Source organism: Podarcis vaucheri, assembly GCF_965113315.1.
Source record: "Podarcis vaucheri genome assembly, chromosome: 9".
Lineage (NCBI taxonomy): Eukaryota > Metazoa > Chordata > Lepidosauria > Squamata > Lacertidae > Podarcis > Podarcis vaucheri.
The window spans coordinates 54,950,118-54,976,663 of NC_138767.1; the positions used below are offsets into that span (position 1 = coordinate 54,950,118).

Here is a 26,546-nt window from a genome sequence, read left to right on the forward strand (position 1 = left end):
ATGATTCATGATTTTTTAAAAAATCCTTTTCAAAGCTCTACTGCCTGAATGTTAAGCCTTAAAAATGATAGCTAAAACCGCTAAATGATGAAACAACACAAGTTTTAACCAGTACAGGGGAATCTCAACTTGCACACAATCTACATTTGCCAAATAAAAAAATTCCTTCCTGTAGCACCTTAAAGACCAACTAAGTTAGTTCTTGGTATAAGCTTTCGTGTGCATGCACACTTCTTCAGATACACTGACTTAATTGGTCTTTAAGGTGCTACAGGAAGGAATTTTTTTATTTGGACTATGGCAGACCAACACGGCTACCCACCTGTAATCTACATTTGCGTTTCTGTGTGTACACATTCTGAAAAGGGGTGGGGGAGTAGAATGGAGCTGAGACACAGTTGGGGAATATTTCGATAGTTTCAGGTGAAAGGTTCAGTGACTATTTTTAATGATGCCATAAGTAATGTAAGGGAGAGCTGCAAGAGATATTGGGAGTATTTATTATGCTTTGCTCATTGGTGAGTTCGTTCCAAGACATTCTTTTTTCCTCTACTATACCATGTCGACCTTTTCAAGGTAAACTAGTGACTAATAGCCAGCCCTAAGTGTTTGCCATTTTGATAAAGATTACATCCAAGCACAGCCTGTTTAGCTCTAAACAAGAGTGGTGTAGATCTTGAAGATACAAAGTTGCATTGCTTGAACTTTAATTGAAAGCCAATTTATTAGTTTAATGTCACACATTTCCTCCCACTTGGCAGTGTCCAACAATATAAACTCCACATAAGAATTAAGAATAATTTTGTTTCCTAAAGGCTAAAAGATAATGTGAATTATTGAATAAAGAACATCCCACAGTCTTTTTTTTTTTGGGGGGGGAGCATCACAGAAAAGTCACTGTACCTTATACATGCTGCCTTTGCTTAAGGGGGAAAGCCTCTCCCTTGCTTTATCTAGGAAGCTGAGGAACTACAAATGCAATCAGGCATTGATATACAGCAGGGGTGGCCAACTCCCAAGAGACACTGATCTACTCACAGAGTTAAAAACTGGCAGTGATCTACCCACTTTGGGGGTGCAGGGCAAAAATGTTGAGCTTTTTTAGAGGAGCCAAAGTTGTTGAGCTGCTTTAGGGGGAGCCAGTGATCTATCACAGACATGTCAGGAGCTCAGTCTACATTCGATAGGACCCTGGCAGAGACACATGCCCGACTGGCATGTTCTCTCCCTCCTGGTCATTCGGGAACTTCAAAAGCTTTCCTCTGTCCGAACATCACAGCGACTGATGCCAACTGACACCGGCGCACTTCGGGATCTGCAGAGTTTGTGCAGTTGCATAACAGACCTTAGCAACTCAGCATTTTGGCTAATCTACTTTATTTACATATAAACACACATGGAGCACTGCAACATGGCTCCCTGTCTAGCATCAGACAGCAAAGAGAAAAAGAACAAGGGACAATAGTCCCACTTCATGAAACACAGTAACACAAACATTCTGTCTCTGTCACTTCCGACTTTGTGGAGTCAAAACATACCACGTCATGTGAAAGACAACAATCCCATGACTGCAATCATGGAGCAGGAATTCAAACATCACGTCCAATGATCTACCAGTAGATCAGGATCTACCTGTTGGACAGGCCTGATATACAGCATTCAATTGCTTTGGTGCTGGAAAACATGGCTTGATCTCATGTGCTCCTTCTGCTACAAAGATATTGAAAGCGTTTGCTTCACTTAGCTACAGTGGGTCACTATTCAAAAACAGACAAACACTGGATTTTATGTAATTATTTGTCCAAGCAAGCTAACTTCCAGCTGGTTTGTGATCCTGGCACATTTGGATAAACCATAAAAAGTTCTGTATTTCCTGGTTACGTGTTGGCTTGCCAGATGCAGATGCTTCTGAAAATTTGAGCAGGTTCATACACACAATGCCAAACTGGTTTGGTGTTGCACCTGAGCCCACCCCAGCCTCTATAAAAGGCTAGAGATCAAAGTCATTATCTTCATTATTTTCCATTTGTGGTTGGGATGAAAGCAGTAGAAAAAGGTATGGCAGAAAGCTTTTGCTGAAGTATCAACAGTCCTGAAACTGGTTGTCTCCAGATGCAAAATTAACCCTTATTTGCCAGTACACAAAGAACTTGTCATATTCTGATTTGTGGAACCTTGATGAGAAGTAGCCAAAACTTTACAAGACAGACTATCTCACCATTGAATTTTGGTATCAAAAGGTGTGGCACATAAAAAAGTTAACACATCAGCTCAGGATTTCCCAACAAATTGCTTTTATATACCGTAGTTGTCCTTACTCAATTTGTTACAACCTTCTCAAGCCTCAAATAAGTGCAGTTCATTCTACACTTGGCATTTCTGTTGAACTACGCTTTACTGTAATTGCCTTGATTGAAGGTTGTCATTGTGACTAGTCTTTTGGTACCCATTTCCTTTTGAATAAGTTTTTAATGTGGAAAGATAAGGAGTGGGGCAGTGGAATCCACTTGAATTTACTCCTTAGTGTGCCATTCAGCACTCCCTGGAGAAAAAACAGTAAGTAATAAATAGATTTTATTGGTGAGGAAAGTGTCCTTACTTCACAAATGGTTGCTTTGTTGGAGGCTGCTTCCCTTGCTTTGTTTTCCTTACATAATCCTTTGGACTCTGTGTCAAGATAGCGGTCTAAGTCAACTATGGAAAAATGCCCTGTATATAAAGAACAGAGGTTATTCTTGACCGTTTGTCTCTGTACAGTCAAGGCAGCACACAAAAACAAGTGCCTTCAGCTTTAGAATTTATTTACATAATTTACATAGGATGCACAGAGAGCCAAGTCAAGGTTGTTTATATATCTGTTTGGTGTAAGACATGACCTTAACTTGCATCAATACAGCATTTTCTGAAAAGTGCACATAACTTTCTAAAGCTTTTTGGCAGCAGACGTCATCAAGCACGGCGGAATAAAACCTGCTTTTGCTGAAAAACAAGCAGAGGGAAATTCCATATAAATTCCAGATAAAGTGAGACTTGAAGACTTTGGTATGTTTACCTACATCAGATCAGTTGACTCCCCCCGTCCCCCGCCCCCCGCCGAATTATTCCTCTTTCATCAAAGCCGAACATGGAAAAGTTATGAACTGCTCCATTATGCTGGCATGCAGTAAAAAGGTAAAGGGACCCCTGACTGTTAGGTCCAGTCACAGATGACTCTGGGGTTACGACGCTCATCTCGCTTTACTGGCTGAGGGAGCCGGCATACAGCTTCCAGGTCATGTGGCCAGCATGACTAAACCACTTCTGGCGAACTAGAGCAGCGCACGGAAACGCCGTTTACCTTCCTGCTGGAGTGGTACCTATTTATCTACTTGCCCTTTGTGCTTTCGAACTGCTTGGTTGGCAGGAGCTGGGACTGAGCAACGGGAGCTCACCCCGTTGAGGGGATTCAAACCGCCAACCTTCTGATCGGCAAGCCCTAGGCTCTGTGGTTTAACCCACAGCGCCACCCGCATCCCATGCAGTACATTCAGTACCCATGTATTATTCCTGTTTGTCAGACTCATGGTGGAAAAGGGCTCAGTGTTTGAGCCTGACCTGCTAAAAACTATTGGCACCTTCCCATCAACCTTTCAGTCCAACAACAGTGAGATGCAAATGGAAAGACAATGGTTTGAAAGAACCAAAAAGCCGCCAATAAGTAAGGTATACCAAGCATTCCACTTTGTCTGGCAGCTTTTTGACATGGAGAAAATGGCTCCATTGCTTTCAAGCGACCAACTCAAGTTCCAGCTTTCAAATGGAGACAGGGAGATAAAATGAGCTACTCAGCGCCCCTACAAATCTGAGCTTCAGACGTTGGATTTGTATGGTCACTGTGTTCCACTCATGCTTACAAGGCTCTGTATAATCATGCTGAATATTATCAACATCCTTGAGCCCTTGTCATTGGTTATTTACAGCGTTTCTGCATTTTTCATTGAGCTTCATCCTTAGCGCATTATCCCCTCCCCAATGCTATTCATAGCCTTTTTGCTATTAATGCAAATAATACGTTTATGAAGATGAATTCTTATGCATGTCTTAAGGTTTTCAAATTCAAAACAGTATTAATCACAACATTCAAAGTTATTTTAACTTTTGTATGTTTTTAAGCATGGGTATAATTTTTTTCTTGTTTATATTGTTTTACCTTTTGTATTAAATGTTATGAAACAAATACACTGTAATAAATATCTTAAAAAAACAACCAACCTAAATGTTTGTTAGTTTAACTCTTTATTCCTTGATGCAATCAATTCATTTCCAAACCATTTTAAGATGCTCGCTATGACAAGTACTATGGCAAAAAAAGGCCTTAAATAATATGGAGTGCTTGTCATACCTTCCTTATTGATGGTTCTCTTTAATTCATCTGATTTTCTTCATAGTTCAGGTTTCAGTACTTAGATGACTCAGTCCTGCAGTAATTTGAGTAGAGAAGGGGGCTGGGAGAGAAGGGGAATTGTCGCTTGTAATCTGAACATTTTTAAGCAGTTACAGCCACAATGGTAGAGCTGAATTCATTTCTCTCTCTGTCAGACCCTGAAATTAGTTATCCATGCTTTTATTACCTCAAGATTAGATTTACCACTTGGATTGCTTGAAAAAGTTTTGCATATAATTGAGTATCAAGGAACGTGCTTGCTGCATTCTTGTGGGGAGTGGGGAATAAGCTTCACAATGCCTTGCCTTATTGCTCAGAGAGGTGAAATAGCTACATTTCTTGTCAGACAAGCATGATCTTTAATTAAGAAGTGCTTTCTAAGTCTTGTGAAGCCCATACCTTGGCATCATGCTTGCTTGCTTGCTTGCTTGTTAAGCTGGCAAATATCCACTGTGGCAAATACCTTTGGGACAGGTTCGATAAACTCTCAATTCTCAAGCCTTTTGAAAATATATAAATTTGAAATGGGATTTTGAATAGTGTTCTGCAGTGCTTTCTCAGCCTAAGGAATTCTGAAGGAAGTGAGGCCAGTGTTGGGCTGCTAGCTACAACTCCACTAGTTCCAGAATGGTACAGTTAGCCTGGCCATATTAAAAATATATATTAAAAATCCCTCCATGATGGCCAAAATCCCAAGAAAAAAGCCACATGGAGAGGAATCACAGAATCAATCACTAATAATTTGATCCATGGCAGAGAAAACGTTTCATTGTCTCAATATGGCATCTAGCACACAATAATTCTCAACTATGATGCAAGGAAACTGGGATTTGTGAGAGATCTCACTCCTACAATAGCCAGCACAGTTTAGTACAGTCGTACATTGGATCCAAAATGCCTTGCAAGTCTAACGTTTTGGCTCCTGAACGCCGCAAACCCAGAAGTGAATGTTCTGGTTTGCAAACGTTCTTTGGAACCCAAACGTTTGGCGCGACTTCCGATTGGCTCCAGGAACTTCCTGCACCTGATCAGAAGCCGTGACTTGGTTTCCGTTCGACTTCCGAGGTACCATTGTAAAGGAATATTTACAAACAAACTGTAAACGGATAAGAACATTGGCGGGATTATTGCAATAACCTGCAGTTTCATAAGAATATATAGATAAAAAAAGAATAAGTTGGGAATATGCAGGAAATGTAAAAATAAAAAATTAAGGATCTGCAGAAAGAGGAAGTTGAGTTTTGAAATGTGAGAATGATTGTAAAATTTACAGATTTTTCTCTTTTGAAATAAAATTATATGAAAATGATGTGTGGATGGTATATTACACCAGTACAGATAGCAAAAATGTATAAAACCAGGTCAAACATATGTTGGAAATGTAAAGAAAAAGAAGGGACTTTTTATCATATGTGGTGGGAATGTAGAGAAGAACTGAGTGAGGAGCCAAGTCAACAATTGGTAGCCAGTCTGGGTATAGGAACCAGAGTCGCCACGCAACAACAGGTCTAAAGAGGAAGCAGTGGAGAAATGTGGAGAGCAAAGAGGGTACAGTGGAACCTCGGTTCTCGAACATAATCTGTTCTGGAAGACCGTCCGACTTCCATTAGAAAACTGAGGCGCAAAGGGCTGTTGGCAAATTCAACAGAGAAAATTGAAAAACACGCAACGGAAACCTTTCGACTTCCGAGACACGTTCAAAAATGGAAGCAATTCCGGGTTTTCGACATTTGGGTTCCGAAATGTTCATCAGCGGAGATGTTCAAGACCTGAGATTCCACTGTACTTTGCCTTTCTATTTGCTACTTTCCCTGATTCTGTCCCCACAGCTTCTTTCTCCCTCAGTGGGGTGAGGTCCAAGCACTCTATTGCCTGCCCTTTGGGGGTGTGGTGACCATGTTTCTCGGATCTGAATAGATTGGAAAATGCCAGGCCTAAGCTAACGAAGCTCATTTTCTTTGTCCTTCGGTGAATTTCATTTCAGTCGCGTCACAAGCCGAAATGGTAATTGTGTGAACAAGTTTTAAACATCTTGAACTGATGGACTCCAAGACTCTCCTTCCTTTAATGTGTTTCGTCTGGTGGACTCTTGATGCTTTAAAAGCAAATTAAGTTTTCTATCCCTGCGAGACATTTGGCATTTCATTTAAACTATGGTGCAACAGCAAAGCATGTCACTTATTTCAAGAACTTCGCAGCCATGGGGTCTTATCGGTGGATTTAAGAAGCGAGCAGTGGGGCTCATGCCAAGCCCTTGGATATAAATTCCAGATGTGAATTCAACTATAACCCCATTCTTAGAGGATGGCCTAATTTAAATGACAGTATACAAAACAGTACATTGTGTGCTGCTCTCCAAAAAGCTACCAAGCACTCCTCCTCAGTGTTTATGTATTCCAAGATATTAGAGAAGTATTAGAGGAGTCAAGATTTAATGTGATGTGTAAAGTTTCTCACTCAAAAAGAGGACAACTTGACAAATTGTTCGGGGGGGGGGGAGGAAATGGCAGTTAACCAATGTTTGTCCTTCAAAACAACAGACTAGAAACTAAAAGGAATTAGAGGAGGAAGGGTACATTGTTTTGAAGTAATATGCCAGAAGGAATATTGGCAAATACATTACTAGGATGGTTTCAGCTGTGCATTTTAGTATTATGAAACCCATCTTTTATAGCATCTATTTATGGTTATCTCACCCCTTGACTTCACAACAATGCTCACAAGGTGAACAACAATCCCAGTTTAAAAAAAATAATAATAATTTCAATTCCTGATCAACAAAACTGTGGATAAAAAAATAAAACCAGAATACAAGGGCAAGTCAGAAACACCAGCCACAAATACTTTATTGCAGTGAGGAACTGCAGTACCTAACAGATATAAATATTGAACATGTTACTGAAGAATGTGTCAGAGTTCTCACTGAGCCTGACTGCCACTGCTAAGAAAGCTCCAGCCCTTTTCTGTCATTCAGTGCATGTGGCTAGCCCCCCCCCCCCTGCTAGATGCCAAGTGGGTCAGTCAGGTCTCCTGCTCCCTTGGCAGGAGCATTGCAAGTCAGACAAATTCATGCAGCTTTGGGGCATACCAGCAGATTGTACAATCCTCCAAGGCAGTATTTACCGGTAAGTGGCAGAACTGAAACAATTGTTGCAGGTTGCATTCGTGGGTGGACACATTAAACCTCAACATAGTTGCCACGGAGGTAACCACGTGACAAGGGTGGAATTGGGAGCATTTATCAAGGAGAGAGGGACCAAATCTATTGTCATCTTTACCTTCTATATGGTCTTCCTTTGCACTCTGGGAAAGAAGAAACCCTAAATTTATTGTCTTGTCTGTACATCCTAACTATACACAATTTGTATATACAATTTGTGATTATCCTTTGACCTTCTCCATTTGACACCTCTTTTAAATAAAAAGAAAGCATTGCATATAATGGAAACTAACCACAGTACCACACACACACACACACACACACACACACACACACAATTACTGCTGGAATGTGAAAAGCAAATACCAAAGTGTTTGCCTGGATTGTTTAAAGAGAGAACACAGAGGAGCCCAGTGTGGAATCTGCAGAACAATTCTGCACCGGCTGAAAGTCATCATGGAAGCAACTCAGTCTTCCTTGGAAGAGAATTTAAAGTGCTGTGTTTCATAAACCAATTAAGCCCATGCTTCTTGGATTACGTAATTGTATAGCTTTGGTCAGCCTATGCCAGGCATAGGCAAACTCGGCCCTCCAGATGTTTTTTTGGCCTACAACTCCCATGATCCCTAGCTAGCAGGACTGGTGATCAGGGATGATGGGAAGATGGGAATTGTAGTCTCAAAACATCTGGAGGGCCGAGTTTGCCTATGCCTGGCCTAAGTCAAGAGCTGGCATAAGGCTATGCTTACCAACTGGCCTGGGGCTGAAAGGCTTGGCCCACAGCATTTTGGTGTGCAGAAATGAGCAGGGGAAGTATTTCATAGAAAAGAGGTAAACATTACCCTTCTCCAGACCCTCCCTTCACCACGTGGCCATTGTGCAAGGAGAAGGAGGGTTCTGGCTAGTCAGGCCTCCAGCAGCTGCACATTCAGCAGCCATGAGAAAGAGGACCTGCGTGTACACATCTGTCCATGCACCAAGCTGTTGTGTGTGAATTAGAAACCTGGCCAATTAAGTTGGAGCCTTAATGTGTGTTCATATATGTGGGGCCACGTTTGGCTTGCATGTCATGGTTGGCTATTCTCAGCCCATAAAGTTGCTCTTCAACATCAGGGTAGGTTGAAAAGCTGGCAGCCTTCCCAGGTCGAAGTTAGCTGGTTTGGAGGTTGAGGTTGTAGATATTGTTGCAATAAGTGGACTTTTGACCTGCTAAGATCAGGTTTGTAAGTATTGGGGCATAATACATTCAATCGTTACACTCCTCTGCAGGAACAGGTACGTAGCTTGTGGGTATTGCTAGATCCTTTGCTGTTGCTTAAGGCTCAGGTAGCCTCAGAGACACGGACCACCTTCCATGAGCTTGGGCTGGTAATCCAGCTGCACCCCCATCTTCTGTTGTCTATACTCCAGTATACGGAGAGCCAGTATGGTGTAGTGGTTAAGAGCTTGTAATCTGGTGAACCGGGTTCGCGTCTCCGCTCCTCCACATGCAGCTGCTGGGTGACCTTGGGCTAGTCACACTTCTTGGAAGTCTCTCAGCCCCACTCACCTCACAGAGTGTTTGTTGTGGGGGAGGAAGGGAAAGCTGAATGTTAGCCACTTTGAGACTCCTTCGGGTAGTGATAAAGCGGGATATCAAATCTAAACTCTCCTCCTCCTCCCCTTCTTCTTCTTCTTCTTCTTCTTCTTCTTCTTCTTCTTCTTCTTCTTCTTCCAGTAACCCCTAGGTTAGATTACTGCAACACGTCATAAGTAGGGCTGCCTCCAAAGACTGTTCAGAAACTTCAACTGGTGCAGAATTCGCTGGCCAGGTTGCTCAATGGGGCAGGGCAGTTTGAGCATATTACACCAATATTGGCTTGACTGCACTGGCTGCCAATTAGTTTCTGGGCACAATTCAAAGTGCTGGTCTTGACCTAAAAAGCCTTAAAGGCTCATGAGTGCAATACTTCAAGAACCACCTCTCCCTGTATGAATCAACCTGGACCCAGTGAGCATCGCCTAAGACTCTTCTTCATGTGCTGCCTCCGCAAGAGGTCCAGAGGATGGCAACACAACTATGGGCCTTTTCTGCAGTGGATCCCCATTTGTGAAATGCTCTCCCCAGGGAAGCTTGCCTGGCGCCTTCATTATACATCTTTAGGTGTACAATGACAAAAACGTTTCTCTTCAACCTGGCCTTTGGCTGATTAACAAGTCTACATCCTTTTAAATGTGTTTGTGGGAGGGTTATCAGTTTGTTCTTGTTCTTGCTTTTCTTATGTACTTTGTGATTTTGTTCTGTTTTTATGCTGTGAACATCCCTGAGACCTTTGAATGAAGGGCGGGATGCAAATATAATTAAAAATAATAATTACCAGTATGTAGAAGAGGTAAATGGGGCAGTCAGAGCTTCTGCTGAGGTCCTCCCTTCTCCATGGTGTACCTGTCCTCTCATGGCCAGTATTTTTCAGTGCTTGCAACTCTAATTTAAGAGCATATTTTTCATATAAGCACCAGGAGATGCTTGTTTTTCGTGCTCTGACACCTGGCCTCAGGCTCTCCTTAGGTGTCGACAATCCCAGATTGCTCTAGTGCAGAATCCCCGCTGCTTCCAATTATGCTTCTGATGAACATTCACACAGCCAGATCTGCTTACAAAGAGAGATGTTAATTTTGATTTCTTCTTCTTCCTGCTTCAGAAACAAAAGCCTAAAGAGTTGAAAGGGAGGGCATGATACTTGTTCCTGGGCGGCAATTGGGTTGGTGTACACACGGATACAATATATAAATAAAAGCACACAATCCTGCACACCAAGAATGCTGCAAATGCTGCAGACAGTAGAAATTGTGTAAAAGGCAGATTTACGGCTTCACACATGTCACTGTATATTTTCACGGCTCTCAAAACAGCCGGTGAGAAATGGGGAATTTATCTGTTAAGTAGCAAAGGAAGGGCTGAATCCTAAATGAGTTTATGGCCTGCCTCTGAAAGCATTGGAAACCTTTCCCCATACAGTGGTACCTTGGGTTACATACGCTTCAGGTTACATACACTTCAGGTTACACACTCCGCTTACCCAGAAATAGTGCTCCAGGTTAAGAACTTTGCTTCAGGGTAAGAACAGAAATCGGGCTCCAGCAGCGTGGCAGCAGCAGGAGGCCCCATTAGCTAAAGTGGTGCTTCAGGTTAAGAACAGTTTCAGGTTAAGTACCGCTGTATACGGTTTTGAAAGTGGGAAATGGGGACATTTCTAGCGTCAGACACTGTGGAGGAGACAGGCTGGCCAGTTGCAAAGAGGGACTGCGCTCCTGCACCTTTCGTGGTCCTGCGGAAGAGTGACTCTCAGCTGGCCTAGCTTGTCACAAGATGTCATGAAGTGACAGGACAACAGGGAGGAGGAAGAGGATCCCAGTGAGGACACACCAGGGCAAGCAGGAGATGGAGAAGAAAGTACTTGCAGGGTGATGGTGAGGGAATGGGGGTCAGTGCACAGGAACCAGAGCAGTAGGACCCATCACCAGAGACGGAAGGGCCCTGTCTGCCCAAACCCGTCATGCTCTGAGGCATAGGGAGCAGTGGGAGGGACACTTTAGGAGGCTGAGGCAGGCAAGGGGCCACAGCCCAGCTCTCTAGCTGGCCAGGTGGGGCTCACTAGCTCTGGGAGGAGGGGAGTGATTCCTCAGCTAGAGTAGGTCCAAAACAGGTGAGGATCACATGTCTCAGCATGCAAATATAAAACGCAGCAGAGCTGAGGTGCTGTGTCTGCTCAACTGCCCATGTTGACTGAACCTCAGTTTGGGTGCTTCAGGATCTCTGCAGGACTGTGCCTCGGTTTGGACTTTGGACTGACCCTGGACATACTGACTTGCCACCAGGTAGGTCAAAGTTTCAGGATACACAAACTACATCTGCTGAAATTCCCATTTTTGCTCAGGTATTAAAGGGACCAGCTTCTATGGTTCCAGAAGTGCTCTTAGGGACCCCTCAGGGCAACCGTGAAAACATATTAACCCATCAGTGGTTATTATTCCGATGTGTTTGAGTTCCTTTCCTCACCCCTCCTCTACAACATTCACAAGCCGGTGTCTCATATCCCAGTAGGTAGCAGAGACTGGTATGCTGAAGCTGTACTGGACCAGTGCATAGGTGAGAGGTGTTTAGACCAGGGGTGGGGAACATACGGTATTTCAGCCTGTGGGCCACATTTCCCCCAGGAAACCTTCTGGGAGCCATGTGATAGCAGTGGGTGGAGCCATAGGCAAAAGCAGGTGGAGCAATGGGTGTGGTTCCCTGTTGTCATCTTGTTGTTGAGCAACAATGTGCAGGACTTGATGGAGTGGGAGGCCAGACAAACAGAAGAGTCTCTGAGGTCCAGTCAGGTCCAGTCCTAGGGTCAGGTGAACAGCAGTCTGCATGGTCAGGCAGTCCAGGGGTCAGGGAATCCAGTGATCATGGGGCTTTCCAGTTAGCTTGTTCTACAACTTTTAATGTCAGAATGGTAAGACAATATCAAGACTGGACTATCATGTAAGTTTCTTAAAAGGTTTTTGGGATTCCTCCTCCCCTGTAGTTCACATTACAGCACTGTCATTCATACATAGTGCCTTCGCATCAAATCCTTGTGACATTAAAAACATGGATGTTCTGGGCTTTTTAGAAACACAAGTAAGCCATTACTGATGGGGATTTTCAGAACAACAACTTAGGAGATGACCACATTTGCTATAGTCAGGACAGATGACTCACCGATGTGATCGCTCAAGATTATTTTCATCTTGATGCATTAAGAAAAGAATATAGAGGGCAAAAATAAGTAGAGCATAACCAGATGTGTTTTTGTGAAGATCTCTCCTTTCCGAAACACACACACACACACTTATTTTCAGTGGGCTGTTGTTGTTTGCACTCCTTTACAAAAGATCATGACACTGTTCACGAGTGGGCAGGAGTCAGAGTACAAAAGAGAGCATGGACAAAGTCACAAATATACTGCACAAAGAGGAGAATGGATCCATGATTCCAGATATGAATGACAAACACACACACACTGCCAAATATCCACTACAGCAAATATCAAGTCTCTTTTTAAAAAACAATTTGTATTAAAGCCTTTTCATAATACAATAAAAGAAAAGAAACTAAATAAAAACAAAAACAGAGGGAGGGAGGGAGGGAGGGAGGGAGGGAGGGAGGGAGGGAGGGAGGAAGGAAGGAAGGAAGGAAGGAAGGAAGGAAGGAAGGAAGGAAGGAAGGAAGGGTTCTCTCAAAGGTTACACACAGAAAGGGGTGGACCCTCCCAGCTCTCACCTGGTAGCTGCCAAACTTTCACCCAAGATGCTGGCATTGTAGAAGGAGATAAATATGCTGCTGCTAGGTGCAAATCCCATAGAACATTGCTGAAGCTGCAACTGAATAAAATAATGTGCTAACAGAAAAGGTTACAGGAGGATAGGTGGCCAAATGGAAAAGTGGAACTGCAGAAGTCATGCTGAGTTAAGCTGGTGTGTTGGATGGAGTCAATTTGGAACTGACTCCATCCAAATTGGTTCATACCCATCTGGGCCTACCATATTTTTCCATGTATATTTTGGGGGACTCCAAATTAAGAAAACACCCCTCAGCACTACCCATGTATAAGATGAGCCCCAATTTTAAATCCAATTTTTAGGTTTAAAAATCTAGTCTTATACACGGAAAAATATGGTATATTGATTAAACGTCATCAAGCAATCCCACCTCCCATATGCGAGTAAACCAAGATAAGGGCTTCTGAGTAAATCTCAGGGGTTTCGTATTTGTTTTACTTTACACTGCTAAATTTTGTTTCATGCACAGATTGTTCAACAATGGTTGGTTTGTAAAAAAAAAATTAAATTAAATTGGCAAGACAAGGAAGCACAATGTGACTTTCAAAAATTGTTACTGTTCATATTGACAAATGCAGTTATTTTATACAGAGTTGCTTAGAACGCAGTGGTTTCTGCGTTTGTGGGTAGCTGCGATACAAAGAGAGCCGTCATATCAGAGAAGAATGCAGCTCCAATACATTCACCTCTGCACCTGCACAGGTCTTCTTTATATAAACTCTCAGTTTCTTTGTCCTGTTGCACCTGAAGAATGTGTGCATGTCAGCATGAAATCTGCTACACAGCACAATGATTCCACTGTATCACTAGATAGATGCTACATCGTGTTTATAAAATGGAACAGTTGAGCTGCTTGCCGTGCCCAAAGACATTTTGTTGCCTACAATGGAGCCCAAATGGTGGCTGTTCCTGGCTAAGACTACTAATGTAAAAACCTTGCTGCACCACTCAGACATCAATTCTTGCTATCATCTACAGCGGTACCTCGCAAGACGAATGCCTCGCAAGACGAAAAACTCGCAAGACGAAAGAGTTTTTCGTTTTTTGAGTTGCTTCGCAAGACAAATTTTCCTATGGGCTTGCTTTGCAAGACAAAAACGTCTTGCAAGTTTGTTTCCTTTTTCTTAATACCCAGGGTGCATTGCTTGAACAGTGTACAGTGGTGCTTCGCAAGATGAAATATTCGCAAGACGAAAAAACTCGCAGAACGAATTAATTTCGTCTTGCAAGGCACCACTGTATCTTCCCTGCCCACTTCCACTGGCAGATACCATGGGGTTTTGCCCTACCATTAGGTAGAGTGAGTCAGTTGCATCAGGCAGCAGATTTGGGGTGTCCTGAAAGGACAGCAAATTGTTACTTATTTGATTTATTACTATATTTAGTAACAGGCTTTTAGGGTACTTTCCACACCACATGCCAGAATTATTTGGCCAGTCACGAGTCCTGTGAATCTTGACTTGAAGGAAGAATTTCATTGCCTCTTTGACCTAAGGCAGAAAAACTCTCAGACTTAGTTCTTCTTGGAATGGTAAGTCTGTGTCCGGGCTGTAGTACTCCAGATTCACTGAGGTCCAGCTTTGAGGGTCTTCTGGTGATTCCCTCACTGTGAAAAGTGAAGCTACAGGGAAGCAGGCAAAGGGCCTTCTCGGCTTTGGAATGCCCTCCTATCTGATTAAAGGTGATAAATAACTACACAACTTTTAGAAGACATCTGAAGGCAGCCCTGTATTGGGAAGTTTTTGATGTTTGATGTTTGATTATGTTTGTGTGTGTGTTGGAAGCCACCCAGAGTGGCTGGGGTAAAAAAAGGTAAAGGATTAAGTCCAGTCAAAGGCGAGTATGAGGTTGCAGCACTCGTTTCACTTTCAGGCCAAGGGAGCCGGTGTTTGTCCACAGACAGCTTTCTGGGTCATGTGGCCAGCATGACTAAACTGTTTCTGGCACAACGGGACACCATGATGGAAACCAGAAACACCATTTACCTCAGCAGTGGTATCTGTTTATCTACTTGCACCGGTGTGCTTTCAAACTGCTAGGTTGGCAAAGGCTGGGACAGAGTAACGAGAGCTCACTTCGTCATGGGGATTCGAACCACTGACCTTCTGATTGGCAAGCTCAAGAGGCTGAGTGGTTTAGACCACAACCCAGCCAGATGGGTGGGGTATAAATGATAAAATGATTATTTTTATTTTTATTAAGTGCTTGAACGCCCAACCAAAAATAAAAAGACCCCTTCACATTGAACTAGATATGAGAAAGAAGAATCCCATGTTTCTCATGAAACACTAGTTTTCAATGTATTTTCAGTCTGAGCACTACGTGCTAGAAAAGTGCATCCATTTGTACTAATGTTGGTTGGTTCATGGCAGCATTTTGAACCAATGGAATTGCTGAGTCTATGTGGGGCAGCCCCACATAGACCTCGTTGCAGTAATCCACTCTGGAAGTTACCGGAGCATGGAGTACAGTGGCTCAGTATTTTCTGTCCAAAAGAGGCTATAGTTGGTGACCCACTCCTAGCCACCAAGGTACCTGATCCTCTAGTGACAATGTTGAATTCAGGAGTGCCCCAAGCTGCAGACCTGATCCTTCCAGAGGGATGTAGCCCTGTCCAGAACAGACCATCTCCCCACCTCCCAGACACGAGAACTCAGGGCACAAAACCCACCTGTCTTTTCAAGCTTCAGCTTCAGCTTATTGGCCCACGACCAGCCCATCATTGCCTCCAAGCACCAATTTAACATGTCCCCTGGAGCTTCAAAAGGTGGGCATGGCCTGAGCCTCTCTCAGTCTCTGAGGGGACCTGTGTGTAGTTTGAACCTCAAGCTAATAAAGACATAATGTGAGGAACAGTGGTGTAGCATGGGTTGTCTGTGCCCGGAGCCACACGGGGGGGGGGGAGGGAAACAGGCGGAGTACACATGTACATTCAACTGCCTATCAGCGTCTCTGTCACCCAGGAGATCGCAGCCACAAAGATAAGAAAAGAAGAGTCGTTCCATCGTTTGGAGAGGTCACTCTCTGGTTCGGAAGGAGAAGCCATTTTCAATGGAACCCAGTGACGGAAGCACGCAGCTGTATTGAGGCAGCACTGGGTGTTGAAATTTTGCATCCCCTAACAATTTTGCCCCCATGGCAACCACCCCTGTGCCCTCCCTCCCACTACGCCACTGGTGGGGAAACAGGTTTCTACATGCAGGTAAAGCTGATGCACAAAGGAGAAAATCCAGTATCCTGCAATTAAAATGCACAGAGCGCACCGTGCTCTGTGCACTACCTGACCCAGAGTTCACCCATGAGGCCCTGCACTCAATTTAAGGACACTTCTTTTCATACTCCCCTAATTCGTGACTGCTGCTGTCCATCAATAGTGCCTGCTATAGCAATGGAAAGAGCTCTATAAGCACAGATTCGGTTGACCTCGTGATAGTTTACAAGCTGATCTTTTTAATGCTTGGCATTGCGTTCTCAGAACCATTCTTCAGAGTTTGCTGCTGCTGCTATTGTTAGCCTGTCATTAATGACTGTTATATAAATCATCTGTTCTTCTGAATGACAGCACAATATGACTCAACCTTTAGATGCTGTTGTGAATTTTCTCTTGACGGCAGCTGCCCAAGAAAAAGCTAAATAAAGATTGGTGGCTTATCTGTGCTCTTGAAGAAATCCATGCATTATTTTTTTTAACCACAGTTCTGATTAGTTGTTGTTGTTGTTTGAAAAGAGGTTTTTGCATTTAGTCAAGATATCCCTTATCAAACCACTGATTCAATGTATTTGTTTGCTTTTGGATAAGCTCAGGCGGGAGGAGCCCCCCTTTGCTACTAATATTTATAGTATCTTATCTTCAGCAGTTAACTGCAGTGGCGAGAAAATGTATTGTGACAAGAGATGAAGTTGCATGGGCTATTGCCATGAGTCATAAAAAGGTAAAGGTACCCCTGCCCGTATGGGCCAGTCGTGTCCGACTCTAGGGTTCTGCGCCCATCTCACTTAAAAGGCCGGGGGCCAGCGCTGTCCGGAGACACTTCCGGGTCTCGTGGCCAGCGTGACGAAGCTGCTCTGGCGAGCTGGCACCAGCGCCGCACACGGAAACGCCGTTTACCTTCCCACTATAAAGCGGTACCTATTTATCTACTTGAAACTTAGGGGTGCTTTCGAACTGCTAGGTGGGCAGGAGCTGGGACCGAAAGACGGGAGCTCACCCTGCCGTGGGGATTCGAACTGCCGACCATGCGATCGGCAAGCCCTAGGCGCTGAGGTTTTACCCACAGCGCCACCCGCGTCCCGCCATGAGTCATACTCTTCTGTAAAAGAAGCATAAACCTGCTTTCCCACTGTGTTTGGATATGGCCTGGCTATTGATTAAGGACAACAGGCACTGATAGGCAACTGACTTTTTTTGTGCAATAAAATTGTCATTTTCCAAAATAATAAAACTTTTAATGACAATAACTGGGTACAAGTCTAGTTATATAATACAATCTCCCCAGAAAACTTGACATTGAGTTTGTAGTGCCATTTCAAGCATATTCTTAAGACATTAATATACAGAAATATGAGTAGTTGGTAGGAGAGACATCTTATCTTCTTCCCCGGAGACCAGGTTTCAGCAAAGGTATCTCTCTTCAAAGCACCTTCTAAGCTCTAAGGTAGTCACATTCCAAATATGGTTGAACCATACCTCAAGGGGTAGCCCAGACAGGCAACTCACTTTGACAAGTAACATTTTGTGTGTGCACAAACACACATCTGGCTGAACATTCCTAATAGCTGCATGGGGGCAAGTGGATATTTTCCCATCACAGCTGCAAAAATGTGCACCTGTTATATTTCTTCCTAACATGCAGATGATAAAGGCATAGACTGTGTTCCTGTTGAAGAAAAGGTTGTTTACCCGAATATAGTTGGTTACCCGAATATAGAAGCAAGTCCAATACAACTAAGTGTGAGATGCTGAAACAACAAAGACCACAGCTTAACACACAGTGGCAGCAGACTCTCTGGTAAGGTCCCTCCAGAGTTTTGTGAGAATCATTCTGTGTTTAGTCATGTGTTGTTCCACAACAGAGAGGTGGCAAAGGCATCAAGGTGTGGTGCTTTCTAGAGAACTATTTCCTGAATGATACAACCCAAGGCTTTCCCTTCCAGGCATTTTTTAAAAAGAAAAAAGCTCATGTCCAAAAATGGATTTCTGGCATTCTTGTTGTGAAACGGTCAATAGTTCACAGCTACTGCAGCCTTAGAACATGCAACGCTGAGCTGGAACAATGCAATGATCTTCCTAGACTTTCCATCCCATTTCACATCACAGGTGCCATCTTGGTTCAAAGGCCTAGGTTCATAGCAATACAAGCACCGGGAAATTGTTGCACAGCTAGATTCCCCAAAGGACACCAGGTTCTAATGAACAGACACCTGGTTCTTCTCAAACTGTTCTTCCAAATACCCAGAGACCTGGACAGTAAGGTGAAGCCGCCAAGTCAAGGGATTTTCTTGACTGATGACAGGATGGTTTAAACTCGGCCTGTATTAAGACGACAGTTCTGTGCACACTTACATAAAGGCTTGTACCTTAGAAAATAATGTGAGGAAGGGAGGCATGACCAATAGGGAAGCTTTAGATGTTTCATGTTTTATCGCGTTGTTGTTGTTATTATTATTATTATTATTATTATTATTATTATTATTATTATTTTGGGAGCTGCCCAGAGTGGCTGGGGAAACCCAGCCAGATGGGTGGGGTATACATTATAAATTGTTATTATAAATTATTATTACAGCGGTAACTCAGTTTAAGAACAGTCCTGTTTAACAACAATTCGGTTTACGAACACCACAAAACCGGAAGTAGTGTCCCGGTTTGCGAACTTTACCTCGATCTAAGAATGGAATCTGAACAGCGGAAGGGCACTGGTGGTGGGAGGCCTCATTAGGGAAAGCATGCCTCAGTTTAAGAATGGTTTTGGTTTAAGAACGGACTTCCGGAAGGGATTAGGTTCGTAAACCAAGGTACCAGCGTATTATAAACATTTTATGCATTGCATGGGGACTGTACTGTTTCACAATACTAGAAGAAATGAAGGTGAACACTGAGAGAGTCAGGTCAAGCAAAAGATAGAACTTCTACACACAGAGCCTGGTTAGACCATGAAATCTGCTGCCACAAGAGGTAGTGGTGGCCGCCATCTTAGACAGCTTTGAAAGGTGATTAGACAAATTCATGGCGGACAAGGCTACTAGTCATATTGATTATATTACCCTCCAGCATGCTATGCCTCTGAATACCAGTTCCTGGGGAACATCCGCTTGGCCACTGTGAGAACAGGATGTTTGACACAATGGGCCACTGAGGCAGATTAAAAAAAAACCAGTGTTTGGAGGCATGGCATTGCCACTGTGGCAGGCAGTCCTTGCCTTGCAAATTTCCATTTGAGACCAGTGCCGAATGCATAGCAGTCTCATAAGATAGTGCTAGCCAAAGCTTTAAGGCAGGCATAGACAACTCTGCCCTCCAGATGTTTTGGGACTACAACTCCCACCATCCCTAGCTAACAGGACCAGTGGTCAGGGATGATGGGAATTGTAGTCCCAAAACATCTGGAGGGCTGAGTTTGCCTATGCCTGATTTAAGGGATATACCAAGAAAAAAAGCACACCAAGAACTCAGGCCAATGTAAGTTTCAGTAGTGGGAGTGGTCCCTACTCACAATTCAATAGTCAATAGTAACAAAAACTAATCCATTCAAAGTATGTATTCTAATAAGGATTACAAACTCAAATAGAGATTACAAACTCTAACAGAGATTACAAACTCAAACTCAAAGAGATATGTATAACACAATAATTCATTACAAAGATTTTCTCTTTTTCACTCAACAATAATGTTGATCCTTATAATTTATCAGCTTGCAGATGGAGACTCAGTTTCAATCATAGAGCAGAAGTCAGAAGTCAATTATGGATTAGAAACCAGGACAGGGCCCTGTTTCGATGTATTCACCTTCATCAGCTGGAAGTATCAACTGATTTAAGGGATATGCATTTACTTCCCTGTGCCATGAAGTTAAATAAACTTTAACAAAACAACAACACCCAAATATGCCATTAACTTTTACTTATCAGTAATGAGACAGTTTTAAGCTACAATAGTCCCCCCTGTCCCCCCCCCCGAGTCTATTAAAATATTTACATTGTAATAACTCAGGGGCTTGTCCCTCCTAACTGGAATGCCCATAAGTGGGTGAAAGTATTTTAGGGTAGGGTGAGACCGAAGTGATGTGACATGTAATTGATGCAAGGACCCTACAAGGTGAAGCCCAGGCCACCATAAATTCCAGGAATGCGGCGGATGTGACTCTCTCAGCATGCATAGAGGGCTGACAGAGTCTGACAGCTCCCATCTGTGAACAATAATGTGTAGAATGCAGAGCCCGGCAATGAGAACTGGAATATACCTATCAGACGTGAGGGGCTCTAACAATTTATGGTTTCTTATCAGCGACCACGGTCATGATTAGCTGCCACAGGACTTGGAATGGAACTTGGGAATTCTGAAGAGAGAAAAAATCCACAAAGCCTCTCTTGTTAGAACAGAGTAATGACTTCTGTGCACAGGAGAGAGAAACAGGCAGGAGATAATTTTCTTTTTTTCTGGCAGTTTACCAGTCAGTGCTCACACAAAGCCATCAAAATGGTATTCGGGTAAACCTACAGATACCTGGAACCAACGTCCATGGACATAAACATGCCTCTTCACTAGGGGTGGGAGAGAAGGTTATTTTCTAAAGCCAGCTCACACCCACTGGACATGACAGCTTTGCTGCGAAAATCTTTCCCCCAAATGTTCCAAAGTTCTCTTCAAGCAGCGCTTTCCTAGAGATGACAAAAAGAGAGGTGAAAAATGGAGGCTTATTTTTATGCTCTTATGCTCAGCACCATAAGAGAAGCCTTGCAAAGAACATGGGTATCTTGTAGCTAGCTTTGTTATAGCACTTGTCTTATTATAAACACAACTAAGAAACGTTCTCAGATGGAGGAATCCGCATACATCCCTCTTTGGCATCAGTAGGGCCATGAAGATTTATGCGGATGGTAAAATCCTGGCAGAATAGCTCCTGCAAACAAAAAACAAAACAAAAAAACCTAGCTAAGAACAACTTAACATTCACACCCACCCACCCCTGGCTTCACCCTGTCACACACCCCTGTTTCCAACCCGCGCAACATATTCTCTTCTGGGCAAAGCACACACATTACACATGCTGAAGGTCACACCTAACTAATTACTGATTTTATTCTTGGAACCTGAATTTCACTGCCACAATTTGGCTAAGAATATCTGTTGCATTTCCTGAATTTACAAGTACTGTAGTGATTTGCTAAAGTTAATTCTGGCATGACTCAGAATGTTATCTTCTCTAGCTTGGAATGAGAAGTTCTGCTAGTAAGGCTTGTCTGCAATACAAATTGAGCACCATGTTCCCACCCCCCAATTTATTTTCAAGCGTAGGAGCCAACTCCTAGGGTCCACAGGGGCTTTTGCCCCCACAATAAAATATTTGAGGGAGATGGGTCCTCCCCCCAAGTTGATGGGCATTACCATTCAAATGTGTGTGCACCGCATCATGTGAGCGATTGTGTGGGGTGGGGCTTATCTGCCCCCCATCTTTTATTCATGTTGGCACCCCTGTCCTCAAGCTTGGACAATAGCATAACTTTTGGGACAAATCAGCAGGAAGCCCTGGGACATGTAATTTTCCAGGGGACCTCAGTATCTGTTCCATTTCAGGGTCATGATAGTGTTTCCAAATATCAGAAACAGGCTCAGTAAAACATTTCCAGTACTGTGATATGTTTTTGCACAGAATTTACAGAGTACATCTGTGAATTTCCCATGTGGGTGAATGAGATTGTGGGAATCTGCCTTACAGACATATCCTATGAACTGTAGTTACTTGCGCCCAGTTCTCAACGGGGCTTCCTGTCCCCTAGAAACACATTGCAGAACAATCATTAAAGGTAAAGGGACCCCTGACCATTAGGTCCAGTCGTGGCCGACCCTGGGGTTGCGGTGCTCATCTTGCTTTATTGTCCGAGGGAGCCGGCGTACAGCTTCCGGGTCATGTGGCCAGCATGACTAAGCCACTTCTGGCAAACCAGAGCAGTGCATGGAAATGCTGTTTACCTTCCCGCCAGAGCAGTACCTATTTATCTACTTTGACATGCCTTTGAACTGCTAGGTTGGCAGGAGCAGGGACTGAGCAACGGGAGCTCACCCCGTCGCAGGGATTCGAACAACCGACCTTCTGATCAGTAAGTCCTAGGCTCTGTGGTTTAACCCACAGTGCCACCCGCGTCCCTTTAAAAGGAAGGTGGGGAATTATCCCAAATGTTACTGAGTGATTGGGGTCAAATTTGAAGTAACTAGCTTGAGGTGAAAAGTCCTGGCTGTCATAAAGTTTGTCTCCCCATCCTCTGATCCTTATGGTGTATTTGATTCCCTAAAAGCTGTCAAGCATAAAGATTCAGATTACCAATAACCCAGCAACATGCATTAATGAGGGATTAGATAGGGTTTAGTATCCCTTCTTGTTTGCTGATGTTCCTTGACAGGCTTTCTCTTCTGCTAATGCTCTTAAAATGTTCTCTAGATGCACAAAGAATCTTATTAAAATGACTGCTGTTAATACCATTGTAAGGTGGGGGGGGGTTAGGTTTCAGTTTTCATGGCAACCTCAGATGAATTTTTTCTATTTTTTTTAACCAGCAATGAGAAAATTCAAAATGAATTTCAACAGGGACAAATGTAAGGTTCTGAACTTAGGCAGGAAGAACCAGATGCACAACTATAGGATGGGGGACACCTGGCTGACTAGCAATATACACGAAAAGGATCTAGGAATCTTGGTGGACCACAAGCTTAACATGAGTCAACAGTGTGATGCAGTTTAACACTATTCTAGACTAGAAGTATAGTGTCCAGATCAAGGGAAGTACCACTCTATTCTGCCTTCGACAGACCATACCTGGAATACTGTGTCCAATTCTGGGCACCACAATTTAAGAAGGGATGTTGACAAGCTGGAACGTGCGCAGAGGAGGGCAACCAAGATGATCAAGGGTCTGGAAATTAAGCCTTACAAAAACCGCTTGAAGGAGCTGGGTATGTTTAGCTTGGAAAAGAGGAAAAGTCAGCCATATCTTAGGAAATATGAAGAGTATTGATTCCTTTATTTTATTTTATTTTTGAATATTTTATTTTATTTTAATTTTTTAAAAACAGAATTTTGATACCTTAACAACATTTTGATATTTTACACTTCTGGAATAACTTGAATCCCTTGGACGGACTCCCCCCCAATTTCCAAATTTTCCCTTATTTCTTTGCATGTAATTATATTTTTCTAATTTATTTTATCACCCCCTCCTTTTAACTAATATTACATTATACATGTTACAATAACCCTGCTAATATTTTTAAGTATACACAATGGTCCTTAAGCTATTCTATGAACTTTCCCCACAAATTTCTTGTTGTCTTGGTCATCTTTGCCATTTCGGCATAGTCCATCATCTTGGCTATCCACTCTTCTTTGGTCTGGACTTTTTCTTCCTTCCACTTCTGGGCAAGTAACATTCTTGCGGCTCTTGTCGCATACATTAAAAATCTTTTTAATTCTTTTGGTATTTCATCTCCTATCAATCCTAGTAAAAAGGCTTCTGGTGTATGGAAGTAAGAGCTGGACCATAAAGAAGGCTGATCGCCGAAGAATTGTTGGTTTTGAATTATGCTGCTGGAGGAGACTCTTGAGAGTCCAATGGACTGCAAGAAGATCAAACCTCTCCATTCTGAAGGAAATCAGCCCTGAGTGCTCACTGGAAGGACAGATCCTGAAGCTGAGGCTCCAATACTTTGGCCACTTCATGAGACGAGAAGACTTCCTGGAAAAGACCCTGATGTTGGGAAAGATGAAGAACACAAGGAGAAGGGGACGACAAAGGATGAGATGGTTGGACAGTGTTCTCGAAGCTATCAGCATGAGTTTGACCAAACTGCGGGAGGCAGTGGAAGACAGGAGTGCCTGGTGTGCTCTGGTCCAGGGGGTCACGAAGAGTCGGACACAACTAAACAACAACAAAAAGGCTTCTGGTATTTTGATAAAGGTTATCTTAAACATTTGTTTTTAATTCATTGTATATCATTTCCCAGAAGTCTTTTACTATTTTACATGTCCATCACATGTGGTAAGGAGTACCATCTTTATCGTTACACCTCCAGCATAAGTTGGAGGTGTTTTTATACATTTTGGCTAATTTTACCGGAGTCAAATACCAACGGTACATCATTTTCATGTTGTTCTCTTTATTGTAAATTGAGCCCTACACTGTCTGCTCAGGAGGAAATCTTTACAACAACCCTGTGAGGGAGGAGAGGCAGAGAGATTGGCTCAAGGTGACCAATGTTGATCTGTATATGACATTTATGTCTGTGGGAAATCAAATGTGGGAGAAGCTTCCTGATGTAGACTAAGATGTCCCTATTTTCACTGGAGAAATGTTGGAGGGTATGCTTGTGGCGTTTGCCCGTTTGTTTGAAAAATGTCTGTACAGGTGGAGAGAAAGGGTTAATATGTAAACCAATAGGAAAGCCAGAGGCGGAGCCTACCTGTATATAAAAGGGCTTAGCCCGAGGTTTGAGTTAGTTGTTGGTAGTTGGTTGGTTGGTTTTAGTGGGTTGGTTGGTTGGTTGGGAAAGGCAGCTGGAAAAGCAGTTGGCAGGCAGTTGGAAATAGAGAGGCAGTTAGTGCAATGGGTTCTTGTGTGAGGGGAGGTAGAAGAGGTAGAGACAAGATAAAACTAAAGACTAAGAAGGTAAAGAGTAACAACGTTTGGAATGCAGTTAAAGTTTGTTTGTGTCTGAAATAAACTACACTCTTCTTTGTTAATTTGAGAACCTGACTGAGACTAAGTGATTTATCGGGGAGGACCTGGTTGGTGGCAGCGGATTAGTGGTGTACAGGTCAATAGTCTGCGAGACGACCGGGAGCTCCGTACAAACGCTACCTGATGAAGACTAAGATGTCCCTATTTTCACTGGAGAAATGTTGGAGGGTATGCTATACATGATTTTGGCTTGAGGTGTGACCCACCCGGATCATAACCCCTGCGTTAGTTGAGGGCTTATTGTTATCTGGAGGACAGCAGTCTAGGATAGGCTGCAGTAAAAATTGCCATGTATCTACAAGAGCAATTAGAACAATCCAATTGCTGTTCTGTTTTGGTATCCTCCTCTTACTCAAACTTGTTCCAAATTTCTCATTGTACCCTGTCAAACTCATTGTGGCTTGCCAGAAAACAATATGTATTCTGGAAAACACCAGAACATGCAATTACAACACACCACCCCCTTTCCCATCCCCTGTTCTTTTCGCCTGCCAAAACGTTTTGAAATGTTTTATTTTCGGACTACCTTTATTTTCCCCTCTGCATTGTCCGGAATATTTCTCCGCTCTCAAATACATCCATTAGTTCTGCCCCTCGAAAGGATTCCAGTTATGTCTGCTCTCTTTCTCCCCCCCCCCCAAGGCTGCAGAGCAGCACAAACTTGGCAAGCAAACAAAGACCATTTGGAAACTATAAGAAAGGCGTCGCTGGAATGTTAACTCAGATTCAGAACCTGCTTCTTAAAATATTCCAGCAGCTCTCCTATTGGGGAAAAAAATCGAATGCGGCTGACTCTTCAGATGTGTAACGTCCGATTACAGTAACAGACTCGTGTTTCTAGAAATCATTCCCCCTTGAGCAATTTCTAAAGAAAGTTAGGGAAACCTTCAGAAACAAGCCAACTAATGGCTGATGATGTGGATTGACGGAGCCAAACTGTAGTCCACTGCCACTTTTTGTGTCTTTCCATGTCTTTGATGCCCCCTCCCTTTTGTTGTTGTTGTTTTGTTAACCAGCAAAAAGAAAGGAGGGGAAATGAGCTCCTAACAAGCTACAGTACACAGTTCATGAGCTGAAGCTGGTGTGATCATCCGCATGTTGCTCAGACTTGCCCCATGGCAACCCCGCTTAAGGGGACTATTTCAGTGAGGACTTCAATGTACAGTGGTACATCGGGTTACAGACTTCAGGTTACAGACTCCACTAACCCAGAAATAGTGCTTCAGGTTAAGAACCTTGCTTCAGGATGAGAACAAAAATTGTGCTCTGGTGGCGCGGCGGCAGCGGGAGGCCCCATTAGCTAAAGTGGTACCTCAGGTTAAGAACAGTTTCAGGTTAAGAACGGACCTCCAGAACGAATTAGGTTCTTAACCCGAGGTACCACTGTATTTCAGTGAAGGGACAAACGACATGCTCAGCAAAGTTCAAGCACTCACTCTTGGACCTCTTCAAGATCAATTTGTCAAAAAATAGGTGTTGTTGGTTTTTTTGCAAACATTTGTTGTGATGAAGTATAAATAACTTATAAAAACTAGAGCAGTTTCAGATGAGGTTACTATTTTAATTTTTTTGAAAAAAGTCAAGGAATGTGTGTCTTCAGCATACAGATCTAGTACTTATGAGTATAAATTTCTTTGTAAAAACCAGCCAGTGTTTAGAAGAAAT

At 43.1% G+C, this 26,546-nt stretch overlaps 1 long non-coding RNA gene across 1 annotated transcript; it reads right to left on the reverse strand.

Annotated features, from left to right (window-relative positions):
- Window positions 1–332: 332 nt before the first annotated feature.
- On the reverse strand, window positions 333–24,675 carry LOC309540977. The gene is made up of 3 exons (XR_014223597.1): window positions 24,604–24,675; window positions 4,382–4,484; window positions 333–2,979 (listed from the first exon to the last, which is right to left on the reverse strand). It is a non-coding gene; the product is annotated as an uncharacterized lncRNA (long non-coding RNA).
- Window positions 24,676–26,546: the final 1,871 nt, after the last annotated feature.